The sequence below is a fragment of the Panthera pardus genome, unplaced genomic scaffold (genome assembly GCF_024362965.1).
Source record: "Panthera pardus isolate Hobbes unplaced genomic scaffold, ASM2436296v1 HiC_scaffold_17, whole genome shotgun sequence".
NCBI lineage: Eukaryota > Metazoa > Chordata > Mammalia > Carnivora > Felidae > Panthera > Panthera pardus.
In genome coordinates this window covers 13,722,540-13,745,043 of record NW_026526732.1, presented here as the reverse complement: position 1 = coordinate 13,745,043, position 22,504 = coordinate 13,722,540, and the positions used below count along the sequence as shown (strand labels likewise).

General features: G+C 35.2%; 1 long non-coding RNA gene across 1 annotated transcript; it reads right to left on the bottom strand.

The window, feature by feature from the left end:
• Window positions 1–11,882: 11,882 nt before the first annotated feature.
• Window positions 11,883–14,774, bottom strand: LOC128777816 (uncharacterized). The gene is made up of 2 exons (XR_008423139.1): window positions 14,646–14,774; window positions 11,883–12,070 (listed from the first exon to the last, which is right to left on the bottom strand). It is a non-coding gene; the product is annotated as an uncharacterized LOC128777816 (long non-coding RNA).
• Window positions 14,775–22,504: the final 7,730 nt, after the last annotated feature.

Here is a 22,504-nt window from a genome sequence, read left to right as displayed (position 1 = left end):
TTTCAAAGAGTCAGTTTTTTTCAATTTTTTTCATTTTATCTATTGTTTCCTTGTCATTTTAAATAACTTCTGCTCTAGTTTTCATTATTTCCCTTTTTTTCTGTTTGCTTGATGCATAAATTACAGTTTTTCTCTAATGTCCTAAGGTGGAAGCTTAGGTTACTGATTTGAGATCTTTATTTTTTTCTAATATAGATGCATTTGATACTGTAAAATTTCTCTAAGCTTTGTTTTAGCTGCATCCTTAAAATTTTCATAAATTTTATTTTTATTTTTTTTTAGTTCAAAATATTTCTTGAAATTCCTATTAAAATTTTCTGTTTGACATATGTGCTTTTTAGAAGTATGTGGTTTAATCCCCAAATATTTGCGGATTTTTCCATCTAACATTATGTTATTGATTTCCAGTTTAATTGCATTTTTTTTTCATTTTTTTAATGTTTATTTATTTTGGGGAGACAGAGAGAGACAGAGAACAGACAGGGAGGAACAGAGAGATGGGGGAGACACAGAATCCGAAGCAGGCTCCAGACTCTGAGCTGTCAGCACAGAGCCAGACGTGGGGCTCGAACCCACGAACTGTGAGATCACAACCTGAGCTGAAGTCAGTCGCTCAACCGAATGAGCCACCCAGGCGCCCCTGCATTGGGTTTTGACAGTATAATTTTTATAATGTCTAATCTTGAAAGTTTGTTACAGTATGTTTTATGGCCCACAGTGTGGTCTATCTTGGTGACTATTCCTTGTGAACTTGAGATGTATACACTCTGTCATTTTAAGATGGAGTACTCCATAAATATCAAATAAATCAGTTTGATAGTATTATTCAGGTCATCTGTATCTTTACTAGATTCTGGATGTGTAATTTATCAGTTACTAAGAGAAGGACATTGAATCTTCCACTGTAACCGTGTATTGAACTACTTCTCTTTCCAGTTCTGTCAAATTTTGCCTCCAGTGTTTAGTTTGATTCGTTTTAGAAACAAGTATGTTTAGAATTTTTATTCTTTAAGAATTGAGCCCTTTATCGTTATGGAATAGCCCTCTATCCCTGATCATCTCTTCTTCTAAAGTCTGCCCAACTTTCTTTAAAGAGAGAGAGAGAGAGAGAAGGAAAGAGAGAGGCAGACAGAGAGAGAGAGAGAGAGAGAGAGATTCCCAAGCAGGCTCAACATTGCCAGTGCAGAGCCCCATGCAGGGCTCGAATTCACCAACCATGAGATCGTGACCTGAGCTGAAATCAAGAGTCAGAGGCTTAAGCAACAGAGCCAAGCCGGCTCCCTGCCCTACTTTCTTTTGATTAGTATTGGCACTGATTCTTTACCCATCTCTTTACTTCAACCTATCTAAATCTTCATATTTGAAGTTGATTTCTTATAGACAGCGTAGAGTTGCACTTAATTTATTTATCCGCCTTGACAATCTTGGTCTTTGAACTACTCTTTAGGCCATTTACACCTATAGTGACTATTAATATAGTTAGATTAGTGTCGACCACCTTTCTGTTTTGTTTCTCATACTTGTTCTTTATTCCCCCCTCCTTTTTCTGTCTTTAGTTTCTAATGGGAATTTTAGATTATTTAATTTTATCTCCTTGTCAGTGCATTTATAATTCTTTTTTTTTTTTTAAATCTTTTAGTGACCTCTCTTGTGTCTACAATTTACGTTTAAACAATTAAGTCCACCTTCAAATAACAATATATCACTACTTAGGCTGCATGTAAGATTTTCAACAATTTACTTGTGATTTGCTTTGATGTGGTTTTCTTTCTCTCTTTTTTCTTTTTTTTTTCCCTTCTATTGGGGATAAGTAAACTAAATTGGGTCTGTACGTTTATTATGTTCATCAATGTGGGGAAATTTTGTTATCATTTTAAAAACGTTTTTCTGTTTTCTCTCCCTCTCTCGCTCCCTCTCCCTATTCCAAATACATGTATGTTAGAACACTTTATATAAGTTCCATACATTACTGATACTCTGTTCAGTTTTTTTTCTTTCAGTCACTTTTTCTTTATTCATTTTGTGGGTTTTTTTTTTTGTTTTTTTCTTTATTTATTTTGAATAGTTTCTAATAATATATAATCAAATTCATGCGTCTTCTCTTCTGCAGTATCTAATGTGTTGTTAATCTCACCAAGAGTGGTTTTTTTTTATTTCAAATACAGTTTTTCATATCTAGAATTTTTTTTTAAGTTTATCGATTAATTTCGAGAAAGGGAGAAAGCAGGGGAGGGGCAGAGAGAGAATCCCAAGCAGGTTTTGCACTGTCATCACAGAGCCCAGCATGGGGTTTGAACTCATAGATCATGAGATCATGACCTAAGCCGAAATCAAGATTTGGACACCTAACCAACTGAGCCACCCAGGCACCCCCATATCCGGAAGTTTTCTTTGGATCTTTTTTATTTTCCATTTCTCATCTTCATGATCATGCTTTCTTCTATCTTCTCAAACAAATGGACCATCTTTATAATAGCTGTTTTTAAAAACTTACTGAATGCTTTCTTTTTAATATAAAAATATATTTTATAATAAAAATGCATTCAAATTTATATATAGTGAAATGAAACAGCCTCAGGGATATAATTGGACAAATACATACAACCATGTAACCATCACATCGTCAAGATATAGAACATTCTTACCTACTCAGAAGGTTTCCTGTGTCTCCTTCAAGTATACCCTCATCACCATATCCACCACACTTTTGATTTAAATCACCCCAAATTAGTTCTGCCTGTTCTTAAACTTTGTATAAGTGCTCTCTTTTTGCATGTAACATTATTTTCAACATAATGTTTTTTGAGGTTTATTCATGCTGTTGTCTGTATTCATAGTTCATACCTTTTCATTGCTGAGCAGTATTTCATTGTATGAATATATTCCAATGTGATGTGTACGTTTGAATTTTGACAGATATTTGTAACTTTTAACTCTAAAGAACAAATCTGTTATAAATTCTCATGCATTAGACTTTCTGTGGACGAATATTTCTATTTTTGTTGAGTAAATAGTTATAGATGGAGTAGCTGGACCGTAGGGCATGGTTTTGGCCAACTTTATAAGACACTCTAAAATTTAATTTCTTTTACACTCCCACTAGAAAATGTCTGATGATTCCAATTGTTCCACATGCTCATTAATATTTGGCGTTTTCAATTTTTTGCACTTAAGCTACTCTAGTGGGTACTAAGTGTATCTTGTTGAATTTTTGATTTGCTTATTTTCTTTTTTTCTTTTTTAAAATTTCTTAAATGTTTATTTTTGAGAGAGAGAGAACACGAGTGGTGAGGGGCATGGAGAGAGGGAGACACAGAATCCGAAACAGTCTCCAGGCTCCAAGCTGTCAGCACACAGCCCAACGCAGGACTCGAACCACGAACCATGAGATCATGACCTGAGCTGAAGCCTGGCGCTTAATTAACTGAGTCACCCAAGAACCCCATGCTTATTTGCTTTTTTCTAATCACTAATGATGCTGAATGATTTTTTGGGAACTTACTTTATTGTGTTTTTATTGGATTTGCAGAGTTCTTCATATATTTTGGATGTAAAATCTATGTCAGATACATGTTTCGTGGCCACCAGTGAAATATTTGATTATTTCCTTAACAATGTCTAGTGATAAAAGAATTTTTAGTATTGATGAATTCCAGTTGGGCAATTATTTGGGGCATTAGTGTTTTTTTTGTTCTCTGTGAGAAATCTTGACTCAGCCCAATCTTTTAATGGAAATTTGAATAGAAATAATTGTTCACATGCAGTTATAAGGAATAACACAAAGAGATCCCTTATACACTTCACTCAGTTTACCCACATGCTAACATTTTGCGAAACTGTGGTATAAAATCACAATCAGACTTTTGGCACTCATATAATCCACTGATTTTTTTTTCAGATTTTGATTTTACTTGTACTTATGTGTGTGTGTGTGTGTGTGTGTGTGTGTGTGTGTGTGTGTTCATGTATTAAGTTCTACATTACTTTATCACCTCTATACTTCCTATATTCACCACCATAGTGAAGATATTGAACACCTCCATCAATAAAAAATCCCTCACGTTGTTTTTTACTGATGGGAACATAAATTATTTCTTATCTTGAGCGAGCTCCAAGAAGTGTTTGACCTTAACCTATTTGCCCCCAACAAATTACTGGTTTCTAATCCCTGGAAACCAGTAATCTGTCCTACTTTCCTGAAATTTTGTCATTTCAAAATTTATATAAATTTACATAACATTTTAAAAATGTTATATAAGTGGAATAATACACTATGTAACATTTTATGATTAGCTTTTCACATCCATATTCTATTCTTTTATATTGATGTATTAATAGCATTTCATGGTATGTATAGACCACATTTTGTTTCATCATTCACTTGAAGAACATCTGGACTGACTCCAGTTTCTGGCTACTAAAAATTTACTATGAACATTTGTGCACAGAATTTCGAGTAGTTACAGCTACTCAACACTGCCATTTAGCACATAAGCAACATAATCTTTAATTTCTCAGGCATAAATACCCAAGGACACAATTACTGGGTTGTATGGCAATTGCATGTTTACTTTGATAAATGACCAAACCCTTTTCCAGAGTGGCTGTACCATTTTACATTCCCATATAATCCAATTTCTCCATATCTTCACCAGCATTTGTTGTCATTATTTTTTATTTAGGCCCAATACGTAAATGATCTCTATTATTTATGAATCCCCTTCTGCTGACCAATGATTTTTTTTGTTATAGATGTTATTTTCTTTCTTTGCAAGTCTGCTGATTTTTTTTTTATTGCATCCCATTATTATGAGTTTTACATTGCTGAATGCTAAGTTTTGTTATGTCCCTTTGAATTTGTCCTGGCATGCAGCTAAATTACTTGCATCTGTTTGATCCTTTTGAGACTTGCCTTCAGGCTTCCTCATGACGGATCTAGAACAGCAAAGTTAATTGAGACCCACTACCCTTTTGAAGTCTTTCCCCAAATTCCTTATATTAACAAGGTCTTTACATTCAGAGTGGTGGGGACATAAATTATTTCTTGTCTTGAGTGAGCTCCAAGGAGTGTTTGAACTTAAGTGAGACCCAGGAAGTATTCAGTTTGAGCTGAATCCAACAACTTTTGATATGTAATGTTTACATTATTATTTAGAACATATATTACTAGCTTTTATGACTTCTTTGATACATAGTATATTTAGAAGTATGTTGTTTAATTTCCAAACATTTGAGGATTTTATAACTATCTTATTCTTGTTAGCTTAATTTGTGATTAAAATATATGCTATATTAGTTTGATCCTCAACATTTGTGAAAACTTATTTTATGGGCCAAAATATGAAAAAAATCAGTAAATATTTTATGTACACTTGAAAAAATTCTGTAATTTAAGTGTCATAATTTTATTTTGTAATTTGAATTTTACTTATACTTAGTTATTCTTTGATTTGTATAATTATGATACATTAAAATCCCACAAACTGCGAATGTATCTATTTTTCTATTTAAATCATTACATTTATAATTTTCGTATTTTGAGTCTGCATGAGAGGTGGCAAACCTTTTTTGGCAAAGGGTGAGTTAATAAATATTTTATGGTTTATGGAACATATATGGTCTGTATTACAGCTGTTAGTATACATTATTAGAGCATACAAATTCCTAGTAAAGTTTTTGACCTTAAAGTCACATTTATCTGATATTATATAGCCACATCTTTCTGAAAGTGTAGGGAGAGATGTGATACAGTTTTGCGTGGAGTATATTTCAATTTTTCACTCTCATTTTTCCCTGTCATTTTAAAATGTGACTCTTATACGCTGCATATAATTGGCTTTGTATTTCTTAATGGGTCTGTGAATTTTTTACTTTTACTTGAAGCAGGTAGCCCATTATATTTAATGAGATTACTGATATATTTGAGTTTAAATCTACCGTATTAAAATGCGTCTTGGGGCACCTGTGTGGCTCAGTTGGTTAAGCGTCCAACTTCAGCTCAGGTCCTGATCCATGGTTGGTGGGTTTGAGCCCCACATCAGGCTCTCTGATGTCAGTGCATTGCTCGCTTCAGATCCCCTGTCCCCCGCCTCTCTTACCCCTCCCCTGCTCATGCTCACTCTCTCTCAAAAATAAACATTTAAAAACAGTTTAAAAATGTGTCTTGTATTTTCTAATTTATTCTATGCTTCTTTTTCTCTCTTATCTAGCTTTCTTTTGGAATAATTGAATGAAATATTATTATTAAATCTTTTCCTTTGTTAGCTTGTCAGTTGTACATATTTTACTACTCCTTAGTGGTTTCTCTAAAGATTACAAAATGAAATCTTGACTTATTTCTTCCTAATATAAATTAGTACTTTTATTACTTCACAGACTTACAAAGATTTTAAAATGCTTTAAGTACCCTTGCCTACTCCCACATTTGCACCATTTTTGACATGTAGTTTCATTTAATTTTAGATCATAAAAGACTTTTTATTATTCTGCACAGTCAATATTCGTTTAAATGTATCTACATGTTCACCCCTTATTCTGTTCTTTATTCATTTCTGTATTTCTCTCTTTATGACTAGGATCATTTTCCTTTCTCTCAACAACTCCCTTAAGCATTTTCTTTAATTCAATTCTGTTCATTGCAAACTTTCTCAAAGTTTGTTTGTCTGAAAACATCTCAATTTCATCTCCATCTTGCAAGGATATTTTTGCTAGATTTATAATACTAGGTTAATAGCTATTTTCCTTCATCATTTTAAGTACGTCACTCAGTTTTCTTCTGAATTTTGCTGCGTTTTTCATTCAGTTATAATTCACTCTATTAACAGTTTTAGCTTATTAAAAGTAGTAATCTTGCCCTTTCACCTCCACATAATTCAAACCTAGAACAATAAGCTAAAAAACTTAGAATATTTTGGCCCCCATGATTGCCAAGGAGTCAACAATACAAGACTGGATCCAGGGCACAATTGATATCATAGTGAGTCACTCTCTATCTGTGGTTTGATTCTTTCTATGTTTATCCAAGTTTGTTTCTTTTTTTTAATTTTTTTTTTTAACGTTTATTTATTTTTGAGACACAGAGAGACAGAGCATGAACGGGGGAGGGTCAGAGAGAGGGAGACACAGAATCTGAAATAGGCACCAGGCTCTGAGCTGTCAGCACAGAGCCTGACGCGGGGCTCGAACTCACAGACCGTGAGATCATGACCTGAGCCGAAGTCGGCCGCCCAACCGACTGAGCCACCCAGGCGCCCCCCAAGTTTGTCTCTTAATACAGCATGAAACCAAAGTATGCTCATAGATGGACCAGATTACAACATTTCCATCATCAATAATGCATAAAACCTTCTTGTTTTTCGCTAATATCCTAAAAGACTTAGATCAACTTTGTTTCCATGACCATCCATGGTTCAATCATTATGACCAGAGTGATGGGGTCATCATTATGGTTGAATATGCCTTGATTACATGTTTATTTAATATCTGTGGTTAGTAGGGGGTTCTACAAATGAATGAGTATGGTATTAGCAGAAAGAAAAGAGAACGTACGTAAGTACATCACATGAGGATACCATTATTTAACTAATTTATGTGTTTTATTAAATTGTATGCCAGCTATTTCAGAAACAACTGATAGAATATATGCAGATACAAGTCAGCTAGCTTCCATGTGTCTTTAATAAATCACTTGCATCAGGATCCTCACCTTAAGATCTATTTCTGGCACCTAAGAGAATCAGTAACAAAAATGGTTCTAGAAAATAGACTCTGTGAATGACAGATATTGGATCACTCATTGTCCAGATAGCTGTAAAGAGCCCCATTACGTGGTTTTTGATGAGGTATAATTTGAATTGCCAAGGACTGGCCAAATTGGTGTTGCTTGGTACTAATTGGTGAAACCTGCCCATTGGAGAATCTTGCCTTTGAAATGGAAGAGATTCATTGATCAGCCCCTAGTTACAGTAACACTTTTAGCTGGCCAGCTTAAAGCTCTCAAAATAATTTTAACTTTGAAACGATGTGGACTCCATTTCAATGGAGTGGGTTTCAGACATGGAAAAACAGCAGAGAAGGGACTTTTATTAATTTATCCCTATAATTTTAAATAGTGACAGCTTTGGTTATTCTAATTATTTTTAACTTTTAAATCTTTTTTTATTATATTGTTGCCTAAATATTCTAACAGACAATAGCCATAAAGGCAGATTTGTTTTTATCATTCCTGAGTTTAAAGAAAATGCCTTTTTAATTTCACAATTTGTTATGACATTTTAGCAATTTTTTTCGAAAATAACCTTCCCCTATTAAATTAAGGAAATTGCATTTTATTGCTGGTTTGCTAAGATGTTGATTCTTATAGCATTATAAATAATATATTTTATCAAATATTTTTATGCATCCTTGAGGCTGGCCACACATTATTTCCCTTTTAAAATTGTATTATTAAGGGGAATTCAAGGATGACAATCAACCAGCTTTCATTTCCTGGATATATTAAACTTAATTATGCTATATATAGGTGTGTGTGTGTCATGAATATTCATATATAATTTTATTTTATTTGCCAGGATTTTATTTTTTTTTATTTTTTTAACATTTATTATTGAGATTATTATTGAGAGACAGAGAGAGGCACAGAGCATGAGCAGGGGAGGGGCAGATGGAGAGGGAGACACAGAATCCGTAGCAGGCTCCAGGCTCTGAGCTGTCAGGGCAGAGCCTGACATGGGGCTCGAACTCAGGAACTGCGAGATCATGACCTGAGCCAAAGTCTGACGCTTAACTGACTAAGCCACCCAGGTGCCCCTAATTTGCCAGGATTTTAATAGAACTGTGTGTCATGTTCAAATAGAAACTAGTCAATATGTCTCCATTCTCATAGAGAAATATTGTACCCAGCTGATTTAAGGATGAAGTTTATACTAACTCATAAGAAAAAATAAGAAGAATTTTTACTTTTACTCTCTGGAACATTTCACGTAAGACTGAGATTATTTCTTCTTATGTATGCTGACAGGCCAGCATAATATTTTAGACTCAGTGGAGATTTTCTAAAATTGACATAATTTTTTTTAACGGTTACTGGTGTATTTTGGTCTTTTATTGCTTCCTTAGTTTTGACATGTGTCTTTATTCAAAGTCCATTTCATGTACATTTCCAAATGTATTGGCATTAAATTCTCTTCTGATTTTTAAGGGATATGAATTTTATAGGATTTTACAGGATTTTATCTTATATCTATAATCAAGAATCTCACCATTGCTGAATTTATTTTTTGATCAATTTTCACAGTTTTATCTATCTTATTAGTATTTTAAAAAACAGCTTTAAAGGGATTATTAATACTTTAATATGTCTGTGTTTTCTGTTTCAAATCTATGCACACTAGAATTATAATTTTTGTCATTCATTTTCCTGGAGATTTATCTCATTGTCCTTTTTCTAATCTCTTAAATCACATACATAGCTCATTAATTTTCTTTCATTTTTTAAAAATAGTGTAAACATTTAAGTTAAATGCAATCTTGCCCATAGCTCTACATTTCTTATTTACATTTTGATGTCCTCTTTGACCAATTGGCTTTTTATGAGTATGGCTGTTTATCAGTATTTTAGAAATCCCAAAGGTCTGATATTTTGTAATTCATTTCTACTTTGATTTTAGATCATAGAATAAACTCTGAGCGGTTACAATACCTTAATAGTTACTAAGATATGTGTTTGTTTCAAGAGGCAAATTAAGGCTCAGGCTTTGTCTTTGCCAGGAATTGATTAACACATGTTTACTTTGGGAACTTCACAAGCCAACAGCATACAGGATAATGCCTCTTCATAAGCCAATACAGAAATAACATACTCCACACCAAAGATAGATTAATCACACTGTGGTTCCAGGCAAGAGGAAATGAAAGGAATAAAGTCCAAATATGGTTGAGGTCTATATTTATAGGAGTAGGTACTGGGGAGAGGCTGAGCCATTGAAAGCTGACCTCCGGTTGCCAGCACAAAGTAAAAGTCCTCTGTTGCTAGGAAACAACCACCGGTTGTTGACAGGAAAAGGATCTCTTTAGTGGGCAGGTTTTGATCACTGCCAGTAAAAGAGTTCCATTTTACTGCGCAGGAGCTAATTGCCCCCAAGGTCTTCAGGAGAGCTGTTTAGATCAGCAAAGAGCCTCCTTGCCCAGACCCAACCTCAAACAGTTCTCACAAACTCTGGGTTTTTACAGTCCAAATATTTCCTTGCCATAGATGCTTCACTGTGTTTTTTATTGATAAGCCTAGCAGGGACCCTCAGCTGCTGAACTACTGAGAGCTTATTAATGTACAACGAATGAGATGATGCTACCCTGTCACAGCTTAGTTTACTCCTAATCAGAACAGCTTTACCTTTAAAAAATTTTTTTTAAAGTTTGTTTTGAGAGAGAGAGAGAGAAAGCACAAGTCAGGGAGAGACAGAGAGGAAGAGAGAGAATCCCACGCAGGCTCCGCGCTGTCAGTGCAAAGCCTGATGCAGGGCTGGAACCCACCAACTGCTAGTCGGAGGCTTAACGGACTGAGTCACCCAGGCACTCCCAGAAAAAGTATACTCCTAAGAAAAATTTAATTTTTTTCATGAACAAGTGGATTTAAAATTATATCAGCCATTATACAACAATAAGTCTTTTGGCTCAGTACCCATTAAAAAAAATTTTTTTTAGCATTTATTTATTATTGAGAGACAGAGAGACAGACAGAGCGTGAGCAGGGGAGGGGCAGAGAGAGGGGGAGACATAGAATCTGAAATAGGCTCCAGCTCTGAGCTGTCAGCACAGAGCCCTTCACGGGGCTCCAACTCACAAACTGTGAGATGACCTGAGTGGAAGCTGGTCACCCAACCAACTGAGCCACCCAGGCGCTCCAGGGCTCAGTACACATTTAAATTTCGCAAATATACCATTGCTTGCAAAGAATGTGTTTATTCTGATTACTGTATGTAGGACGTATATGGTCATGAGACAGTTCATTAATTGTATTTTACAAACTTTCTATACCTTGCTTATATATTTGTTTACTTGACATTTCAAAAAATTTTATCATAAAATCCCCTGGTTATGATTTTTCAACAACACCTCGTAATACAGATAATTTTTGCTTAATTAACACAGTGATATTAGGTTCACACATATTTATAATTTTATTGTCTTTCTAATGAATTGTTCTTTTAAAATATGTACTAAATATCTTTAACCCCAAATTTTCCTTTTCTTTCAAAGTTTAATTTGTTTCTACTGTGGCTCAACCAATTTTCTGTTGATGATTATTTTCCTGCTGTATCTTCCTGTATTATTTTGTTTTAAAGTTTTCAGTGCCTCTGTATTAAGAGCCTATAGCTTGGTTTTAAAAATCTAACCAGACAAACACTATCATTTTATAAGCCAGTTTGGTCTCTTCACATTTATTTTATTATTGATGTATAAAGATTTATTGGAATATTGGATTGGATTTATTGGAACATCGGATAAAGATTTTTTTATGAACATTGGATACTATTCTTTTATAGGTCATTCTTTTAATATTAACACGCCATAGATGTTTCCATCTTAAATGACGTATGTGCTTTTGCCGGCTTCAGTATCTCTCTATTAGTCTTGAGCATGCCTGCAACTAAATGCTTTTAACTCAAATCAATATAATTCTATTTTAATTATATTGTTTTTGAAGGCTTTTGTGTACATTTTTCTTAATTTGACTCACATATGTGGTATAGCTTTGACCTAGAAAAATAAATGTCCTTTAGACTGTGTTGCACTTTGTGATATTAAGGAACTAAAAAGTAGGGATTCTTTAGGGAAGAAATCCACTTTTAACTTACTGATTATAATAAATAGAGGTAAGAATATGAATTTTCATTATCTCTTTAATTGTTGATCAAGCATGTTCTTGAAAGACAACTACTTAAGAACCCCTAATGTAATCTGATCAGGTATAAGCAGATCAAATGGAGTCATTCCATTTTATTTCCATTATCTAGCACTTATTTCTTTGACCATCGGTAGAACTGACACATGAAGATAAAGGCAATGAAACCTGTGGAAAAAAATCAGTATGTTAAAATTTAAAGAATTGAATACATGTAACTTTTTGCTCTTCAAAGTGAGTTTTGTCTAAGTAAGAAGAGAAATGAGTTATAAAGAATGTCTTTCTTAAAGATTAATGGCATTAAACCCATAGACAGAGCTAAGAACTAGAAAACTATGAAATCAAGCAGAACTGTCCTTGTCACTTTTTCCCTTTGTATATCAAATGATATGAAGGTCCTCTATTGTTTTTTCTTCCAAGATTTTAATTAAATTCAAGTGAGTTAACATATAGTGTAGTATTGGTTTCAGGAGTAGATTTTAGTGATTCATCAGTTACACGTAAGACCCAGTGCTCATCACAAGTGCCTTCCTTAAGGCCCATCACCTATTTAGCCCAACCCCCCACCCACATCCCCTCCAGCAACCCTCAGCTTGTTTTCTATCATTAAGAGTCTCTTATGGTTCCCCTCCCTCTCTGTTTTTATATTATTTTTTTCCTTCCCTTCCTCTATTCTTTTCCATTGCTCTGAAACACTGTTCTCTGCTCATATATTGTAAATGGACTCACTTCTGTTCAAACATATCTGTCCTCTGAAAACTTATTCATTTCATCAGAGTTTGATTTCTGCCACTTAGACCAAAGTAAAGGCAATAAAATATTACCTTCATCACAAAACATTGTGTCTTAGTAGTCCCTTGATATATTTTGGTCCTGAATTATCTATCATAACTTGAATATAATGATCATCAGATAAATTATTATAAATTAATTTATATTGTTTGTTAAGAAAATGCATATGTATATTTTAATATTTTGATACAGTATGGTAAGATGTTTAGAGAAGACCATTTTTATTACATTTTTGTTGAAGTAAAACATGAAAATTATCAATTGCTCTTCCTGCTTATAATGGTTTATATGAAAACCATTGTGTTATTGAACTGTGCTATTATCTTATCAGGGACCAAAATGCAAATGAAATGAGTTAACAGTAGGTCATCTGACATTCCTGTTCTCTCAAGATGGTTGAAATAAACCCAGAACCTCAGAATAATTAGTTGCGTCTTCTTTCACTTTTAGACGTGTCCCAAATTGGATAATAGATCATATGACCACTCTAGGTAACAAATACTTGTGATAAATAACTTAGCAGATTTAGATAGGTCATATAAGTTGTAAATTTAAATAAAGTTTATTGTCCCAAATATAATGAAGAATGTGTCAAAAAATAATTTCTCATACCCAAACCTTTGAACACTCAGAATAAAACACATCTGGCCAATTTATGGATGAAGTTTGTAAAACCAAAGTTGGTGCATATTTAACAAAATAAGACTTAATTGGTAATCCAGGTCAAAGGATAGACAGGAATTACATATCTAAGTTTTCTATAAAACTATTTGGGGATGAGACATTTACTGATGACAGAGTATCTGTTGCTTATCAATAGAAAGCAAAGCTCAAGTGGAAAGGACACAATCTACAATTCGTAGTGTAATTTCTGTATTTTATGATGGATATTATGTCCACTCAGTTCCTCTCACTATAAATCCATGACCCTGAGGAGTTCATGAAAATTTTGCTGTTTATAGAAATTGAGTTGTTTATTTGTCATCAATTAATTCAACAGATATTAAAGTTTTTTTAAATCTTTATTTATTTTTGAGAGAGAGACAGCGCGTGAGCAGGGGAGGAGCAGAGAGAGAGGGAGACACAGAATCCGAAGCAGGCTCCAGGCTCTGAGCCATTAGCACAGAGCCCAACGTGGGGCTCGAACTCACAAACTGAGATCATGACCTGAGCTGAAGTCGGACACTCAACCTACTGAGACACCCAGGCGCCCCAACAAATATTTGATAAGCACCCACGATCTCCAAGAATTGTGTAGGTTGTGAGAGAAACTGAGAAAAAAAATTATTTACACTACAAATTCTATACTCTGCAAATATTTATTCACTCTACAAATTCACTCTATACTCTACAAGTATTTATTGAGTGACCAAAATGTTCTAGATGCTTAGGATACCTCAGTGACTAAAACAACTCCAAAAGTCCCCAGTCCTTGGGAAGCTTACACTCTGTAAACAACAAATAATAAACATAACAAGTAAATTACACTTTATGTTGGAAAATAAATAAAGCAGCGTAAGAGAGACTGGGTGTGCAGGAGGAGTTTCAGTTTTAAGCAAGTCTCACCTAGAAGATGTAGGAGTTGTAAAAATACAAATAATAGATTTCTCAATACTCTTCAGATTTTATGTTTGGATTGCTCTGTGCAAAAGGGCTCTGTCATTGAAATAAGGGATATTAAAAGAAGACACTTGGGAGTACATGTTGCCAGCAATTGTGACACAATTTAACTCAAATCTGTCTGACACTATCTACCTGGAGACAGAGTCACCGCATACAGGTTAAAGGTTCTGTTTTATAAGACTGATCCCTGACCCCCTTCAGATGCAGAGAGCAAGTCGAGGCTGTTGTTACCTGTGCTTCTGGCTATAAGTCAAAGGGCCCCATAACCCATTCCTTGGGTCCAATTAATTTCCTAGAGTGGCTCACAGAACTCAAACATTTTACTTACTAAATCGCCAGTTTATTATGAGAAGATATAACCTAGAGTCAGATGGAAAAGGTGTGTAGGGCAAACTTTAACATCTATGGTAACAGCTCGAAGCTTCCCTGCACCTTCTGGGCACACTACTCGTCCATCACCTCCGGTATTCACCAACCTGGAATGTCTCCTAAGCCCAACACTCTAATCCACGTGGTAGGTTCCCCTGGCAACCAGCGTCCCTCCTTAGTGACTTTCTAATAGTTGCAGCATTAGCATAAACAAGAGTGCTTGAAAGAAGCTCGTTATGAATTAAAAAAAAAAAACATCCATTTCACTTGTACTGCTCTGGAGCTATTTCAGGAACTGGGAACAAACTAAGTATTATCACAAAAGATGCTTCTATGACTCATATTGAAAATTATAAAAGCTCTATGCTAGGAACCATGATGAGGACCAATTACATATTTCTTATTAGAAATCACAATATCAGGGTGCCTGAGTGGTTTAGTCGGTTAAGCATCTGACTCTTGGTTGGGCTCAGGTCATGATCTCACCGTTCCTGGGATCTAGCCCCACATCAGGCTCAGTGCTGACAGTGTGGAGCGGGTTTGGGATTCTCTCTCTCCCTCTCTCTCTGCTCCTCCCCTGCTTGTGCTGTCTCTATCTCTCTCAAAATAAATAAATATACATTTTTTTTAAAAGATCACAATATCCACAAGGATATGCTGGGTTTCTAATCCTTCCTAGTTTTCTTGTTTGGGTTGCAAATAAACATGTCAGTCTCCCAGGTAAGGCACATAAAAGAAAGAACAAATTTCAAAAATGTACATAAGGAGTGGGTATGTGGCCAACAGAAAGTATGAAGTTGAAAAGGTAAACAGGGCTAAAGAAAGAACTCTGAAGAAATTTAGTACTTAAGTAAACAGTAGATGTAGAGGAAATTACTACAACAATTATTTAAAAACAAAGGACAGATTGGAAGGGAATGAAGATTTGGTGCTACAGCACAAAATCAAGGAAGGAGAGAGTTAAAAGAAGAGAAAGACCAAAAGGAGCAAAGCCTCAAAAATAAAAAAATAATAATAAAATTTAATTTAATTTAAAAACTTGGCTTTAGTACAAAGAATGTCATTTGCGCTGATAACAATAGTAGTTTCAGTGGACTTGGGACAGAAGCAAAATGACAGTCAATTATGATTATGAGTAACAAGGCGACTAAAGTTCCAGTGTGTGTGTGTGTGTGTGTGTGTGTGTGTGTGTGTGTGTGTGTAAACGCTTAAATACGGAGGTAGAAAGGAAGCATGGAAAGGGGCCGGAGGGGGAAAAAAAGAGAAATATACTGATTGTAAAGAATCAGGTGATAGATTAAAATATTAAAGAGAAGAAATAAAAGTATTAAATAAGTTCTCAGAGAAGGTAGGAGACGAGGAGTGCTTTGGGACTGGAGGAGAAAAAAATGGGAAAATATGTTCACATAAAAATAAATTTAATAGGGAGAGGTGAGGAGCATGTTGTGACTTTCTTCCTTTTAGCCTTTATATCTTACTGAAAATGAGAAAAGCAAAAGAAAAAAATTAAAGATTTAGATGAACTACACTATAAAACTGGGAAAATAACTAAACCTACTAACACTTGACAACAGTCAAGATTAATTAAGCAGTACTAAAGGTGAAACTAAGCGGAAAAGCCCTAAGTTTATTCCGGCAGTACTTATCCACCATGCTATTTGGATTTTTCCAGCAGAGAAGCCACTATGCAGAAACAAAAAAAGTGGGTCTGCAGTAAGATGCACAGAAGAGAAAAAAGGCTATTATAGCTTATGGCTGCCCAAAGGGCTGTCTACCCAGACCCAGGATGTGGAGACATTACAAATAAGCCTACAGGGTCAGCAAATTTCTCCAAATTCCACTTCTATTTTCTTTCTCTGCTCAGACATCAGTCCTAATGCTGTATGCCTGAATTCGCTTTTAACTTCCAATGTTATTGTATCCCATCTCATCCCCATAATCTGTATACTGATAATCTATCCTGCCCAACTCCAGTTTCTATCCCAATTTCTCAGAAAATAATTCCAGGGGAATTATCTAGGCTTTGCCTTATCTGGGTGACAGTCTAGACAAAGGACTCGGAACAATTCTGTTGGTCTCCTATGCCCAACCATCAGGTCTCCTGAACAGTGTGTAGAAAATACTGAAAGCCATAAATTGTGTGTTTCCCACCATGATAATAAGCACACAAAGCCAGATTGTGAATCTGAGATATCTTCCCATTAATACTGGTTCAGCAAAACCTACAGACACCTTGGGACAAGAAGAACGCTTACCCTATTTAGAGTGTAATATTAGTAGTTAGTCTTGCTGAGCAAAAATCGCACAAGAAGAGTTAAACAGTTAAGGAATAAGCCTTACTTAAGACTATTACAAGAGGGGAGAAGGACCAGAATGCAGTCTGAAGTCAACTCAGCCAAAACAAAAGGCTAGAATGTTTTAAAACGCTAGATTGAGCCGGAGAGTGGGAGCCATCTGTGTTTGCTGAGCCTTGAAGGCCAGAACATTGGCTCATTCCTTTACTGTGAGAACAGCTGTGTTACTAGCAGAATGCCTTGGAACCATTCCCATATTAGGAACATGGTATGTGTTCACTGAGTTGAATTAAATAGAATTGTCGTATTGGCCAGATAAATACACAGTTACATTAGACCCCATCATCCCACTGTTTATGACCTGAAGTTTCTCACTCAGTACCAATCAGGTTAAACCATTGTTCTGAGCAGGCAGATTTACTAGCAAGAGATTCTGCAATCCAGACTCATATCATCCTGTGATGCCACCAGCCTCGGTGTAGCCTTCACGGTCATGGTGACAAGAGAAGAGAAAATGGGAGACATCAGGCGGGATTTTGTATGGACAGGCAAATACATCACTTCCAATTCACTTCCCTTGACCAGAGCCTGGCTGGTCCCAGCTGGAATGCGAAGTGTCTCAAAAATGTAATCTTCTCATTTGCCCAGAAGAATGAAATTAATATTAAGCATCTTGCAACTATGGCACATTTTAGAATTTCAGTCAGCATCCCAGCCCGTACTAGGACTATCTGGGTCCATAATAAAGCAGTAGTTTCTCAAATAAGAAACTATCCCCATGAGAGTCCCTTAGAAGTAAAATGTTGTCACAGTCAAATGAGTTTTGGGATCATTGCAGGCTACTTTTTCCATAGGGATTTACCATGCGCTTTTATAAATTAAACTCTGGGAAGTCATATGGTTAAAAAAAAACTTTATAAGTTTGTTTATCCCAGTGTTTCCCAATTTTTAAAAGATTATTTTCCCTTAAATTTATGAATCATTCCATCAAACTCAACTATTGCTCTGTGGACCATATTCTGAGAGCAGAATTGGATTAGACTTTAATTTTACCTGAAAGTTGTAAGATAAGAATAAATTCATGCAACCTCATTCTGTGGATCAATATGGACAACTTTTTTTTTTTTCTTTTTAAAGTTTCCTCTTCTGCATGTATTGTACCCAGTCTCTTAAACATTGACTACTGTACTTCCATGGCTACTGATAACAACAATAATAATACTGCTATGAAAAACAGCGGCTCATTTTAAAAGAAAAGAAAGGAATCAATTGGGTGTTACTGACCCTAAGTTGAAAAATCAGGTCTTTAATTAAAGTTGCCCCCGGAAAACATGCCTATGGCCAACTTTAACTGGCAAGTTAATGAACAGGGAATTGGGAGAATTCAGTTCTCTTTCCCTCTCCAGTACGCACATGCCAACCTCCAAGTTCCTAGTTATAGTCCCAAGACAATATTTCTCATCCATGAAATTAATGGATAGCAATTGCATATCCTTCCCAGTGAGCACCTCAGATCGATAATAATGAGGAAGCAACAAATCACTTTAATCAATGAAGTAAATTTTGTAATAGCTAATTTTATTTGTTCAAATCTTTAAAAAAAATACTTCTCCTGATGGACTCCTAGTGATAAGAGTACTGATAAGCATCTGTGTTTGACATTTAGATTAGTCCTCCTTTTGAGGAACTAGCTAGAGTAATCCTGCTAAGATGCCATGCCTCCTATTTATCTAATAAAAATCTCACTTTCCTTAGAGAAGACTTTTTCTGCCCAAAAAAAAAAAGTCCATTTCTCTTAAAGCACAGCATCACTCGGACAATTGCATTAATCCTGGATTTTAATGATTCACAGAGGCATTTTTAAATTTTTTTATGTGTGGTTTTCTTTTCTACAAAACAGCTTTATTGACATATGACTTACATGCCATAAAATTCACTTGTATTAAGTGTACAATTCAATAATACTTGTTAATATTATAGAATTAAGCAACCGTCACTATAACCTAATTTCAGAACATTTACATCATCTCAAAAATGAACCTCTTGTTTACTTTTAGACACTTCTCATTCCCACCGCCACCACCAGGAAGACACTAATCTACTTTTTACTCCTATAGATTTGTCTTTTCTGTACTTTTCATCTAAACGTAATGATACGGTGTGTCTTCCTTTGTGTCTGACATCTTTGCTTAATATGATGTTTTTATCCATGTTGTAGCACATGAGTACTCCTTTCTTTTTCATTGCTGAGTAGAATCCCATTGTATAGATGTATCATGTTTTGTTTATTTAAAATTGTTTCCACTTTTAGACTTTCAGCTTTATTGTGATACAACTGACAAAATTTTAAGACATTTATTTTTTTAATTAATTTCATTTAATTTTTTAATTTTATATTGAAATATGTTGACATACAATATATTAGTTTCTGGTGTAAAACATAGTGATTTGGGGCACCTGGGTGGCTCAGTTGGTAAGCATCCAGCTCTTGATTTCAGCTCAGGTCATGATCTCACAGTTCATGAGATCGAGCCCCACATTGGGCTCTGGTGCACTCTCTCTCTCTCTCTCTGTCTCTCTCTCTGTCTCTCTCTCTCACTCTCAAAAATAAAGAAATTATATAACATACATTATGAAACGCTAACCATGGAAGCAACCTAAGTGTCCATCCATAGATGAATGGATAACCAAGATGTGGTGTATTTACACAATGGAATATTACTTGGTCATAAAATAGAATAAAATCTTACCATTCATGATAAAATGGATGGACCTACAGGGTACTATGCTAAGTGAAATAAGTCAGACCGAGAAAGTTAAATACTATATGATTTCATTTATGTGTGGAATCTTAAAAACAAAACAAATGAACACACCAACAAGCAAATTATAAAAAAGAGACTCATAAATATAGAGAACAAATTGGTAGTTGCCAGAGATAGGGGAGGGGTTCTAGGCACAGGTGAAATAGGTGAAGTGCATTAAGAGGTACAGACTTTCAGTTATAAAATAGGTAAGTCATGGGAATGAAAATTGTAAGACATTTAAAGTATACATACAAAGCATTATGAAAGGATTTCCCTCATCTAGCTAATACAATTATCACCTTAAATATTTAATTTGGGGGGGGGGGGGTTGGGGAACAACTACATTCTACTCTCTTAGCCAATTTAAATTCTATAGGATGGTCTTATCAATCACAATCATATGTTTATCTCAGATCTCATTTACTTTATAGTTGAAAGTTTATACCTTTTTACCAACCTGTCCCAACATCCCCCACCCCTAGCTCCTGGTAATCACTTTTCTCCTCTCTTTCTCTATGGCTTTGAATTAAAAAAAAATCCACGTACAAGTGATACCATGCAGTATTTAACTTTCTCTGTTTTCTTGTCTGGCTTATTTCACTTTGCATAATTATTTTACTTTTCATAATACCTTCAAAGTCCATCCATGTTGTTGCAAATGACAGGATTTCCTTTTTTCTTCATGGCTGAATAATATTCTATTGCATATAGCATGTATTATATATATTATTATTTATACATAACTTTGACATTATATATGTATATGTATATGTATATGTATATGTATATAAAACGTTCATTCATTCATCCATTCATCCATTCATTGATGGACACTGAGGTTGTTTCTTTGTCTTGGTAATTGTGAATAATGCTGCAATGAACATGGGAATGCAGATATGCCTTCAATATCCTCCTTTGATTTTTTTTTTGATAAACCCAGAAGTCGGATTATTTGATCACATGTAGTTCTATTTCTAGTGTTTCGAAAAATCTCCTCAGAATGTTTTTTGCCTCCTAAAAACAACAAACTGGTGGTGGCCACAGGGGAGGTTGTTGGAGAGATGGGCAAAGGCAAAAGGGGTGAAGGGGAGTGGTAGATACAGGCTTCCAGTTATAGAATGAATATGTCATGGAGAAGAAAACTACAGCATAAGGAATATAGTCAATAGTATTAAAGTAGTGTTGTATGCTTGCGGGCAGATGGTAACTACACTTGTGGTGAACGGAGAATAAAGTATAGAGTTGCTCAATCACTATGTTGTACACCTGAAACTAATATAACATTGTATGTCAATACTTCAATAAAAAATATATTTTTAAATGTTTATTTATTTTTGAGAGACAGAGAGACAGCACGAGCAGGGAGGGACAGAGAGAGAGGGAGACACAGAATCTGAAGCAGGCTCCAGGCTCCGAGCTGTCAGCACAGAGCCTGACGCGGGGCTCGAACTCACAGATGGTGAGATCATGACATGAGCCGAAGTCAGATGCTCAACCAATTGAGCCACCCAGGCGCCCCTCAATAAAAAAATATTTTTAAACAATAAAAATAACAACTAATGGGGGGCGCCTGGGTGGCTCAGTCGGTTGAGCGTCCGACTTCAGCTCAGGTCACGATCTCACGGTCCGTGAGTTCAAGCCCCACGTCGGGCTCTGGGATGACGGCTCAGAGCCTGGAGCCTGCTTCTGATTCTGTGTCTCCCTCTCTCTCTGCCCCTCCCCCGTTCATGCTCTGTCTCTCTCTGTCTCAAAAATAAATAAACGTTAAAAAAAAATTTTTTTAAAAAACAAACAACTAATGGATGACTGCTGTATATCAAACAACTGTGATAGGAACATTGAATGTATTATCATATAGAGATTTTTTACTTGATTTATTATTTATTTACATATTACTATATTATTCATTATTATTATCTATTATTTATTATTTTATCAGTATATTATTTTTTATTTATGTATGTCTCTCTCACCTGAAATTATGGGCACAAATAAATGTCAAACATCATTTAGTGTCCAAATTTTCCTCTCTTTTGACTTTTAGCAATCTTAATGACTCTCCCCACCTCAAGGCTTTGATGGTATCTATATAATTGATATTTAGATTCCAAGTAAATATTTCCAGTCACTATATCTATCTTCCCTTCAAAGTCTTGACCACATACATAACTGATAATTAATATCTTTCCTTGAATGTCTAATAAGCATTCAAATAAAGTATGTCCAAAACTGAACCTCTGATCTTTGTCCCCAAATCTATGACTCCTACAAACTATCAATTTCAGTAAATGACAAAATCCTGCCATTTTCTCAGACCAGAAACTTTGGTGTCCTGTTGGACTACACGCATATTCAGTTAGGCAATCCTGTTACTTTAGTTTCAAAGTACAAAGATTTCTTACTGCTACCACCTTGGTGCAAGCCATCATCGTCTCTGGCCGGGATAATTATAGTAGTCTCCTATCCTAGGCCATTCCTTTTATTATGTCCTCACCTCCCTTCAGAATAATCTAAGAAAGGAGTGAACATGATGTATTATATCAAATCATTTTACTTCTCTACTCAAAACCACCCAGTGCCTTTCCTATTTCCTCTCTTACCACACTGACTGTCTAGCTGTTATTCAAGGCATGCTTCTACATCAGGGCCTTCGCTCCTACTCTTTCTTCCTATTGGAATTCTCTTCCCCAGGTACCAGCTAGGTCTACTCCCTTTCC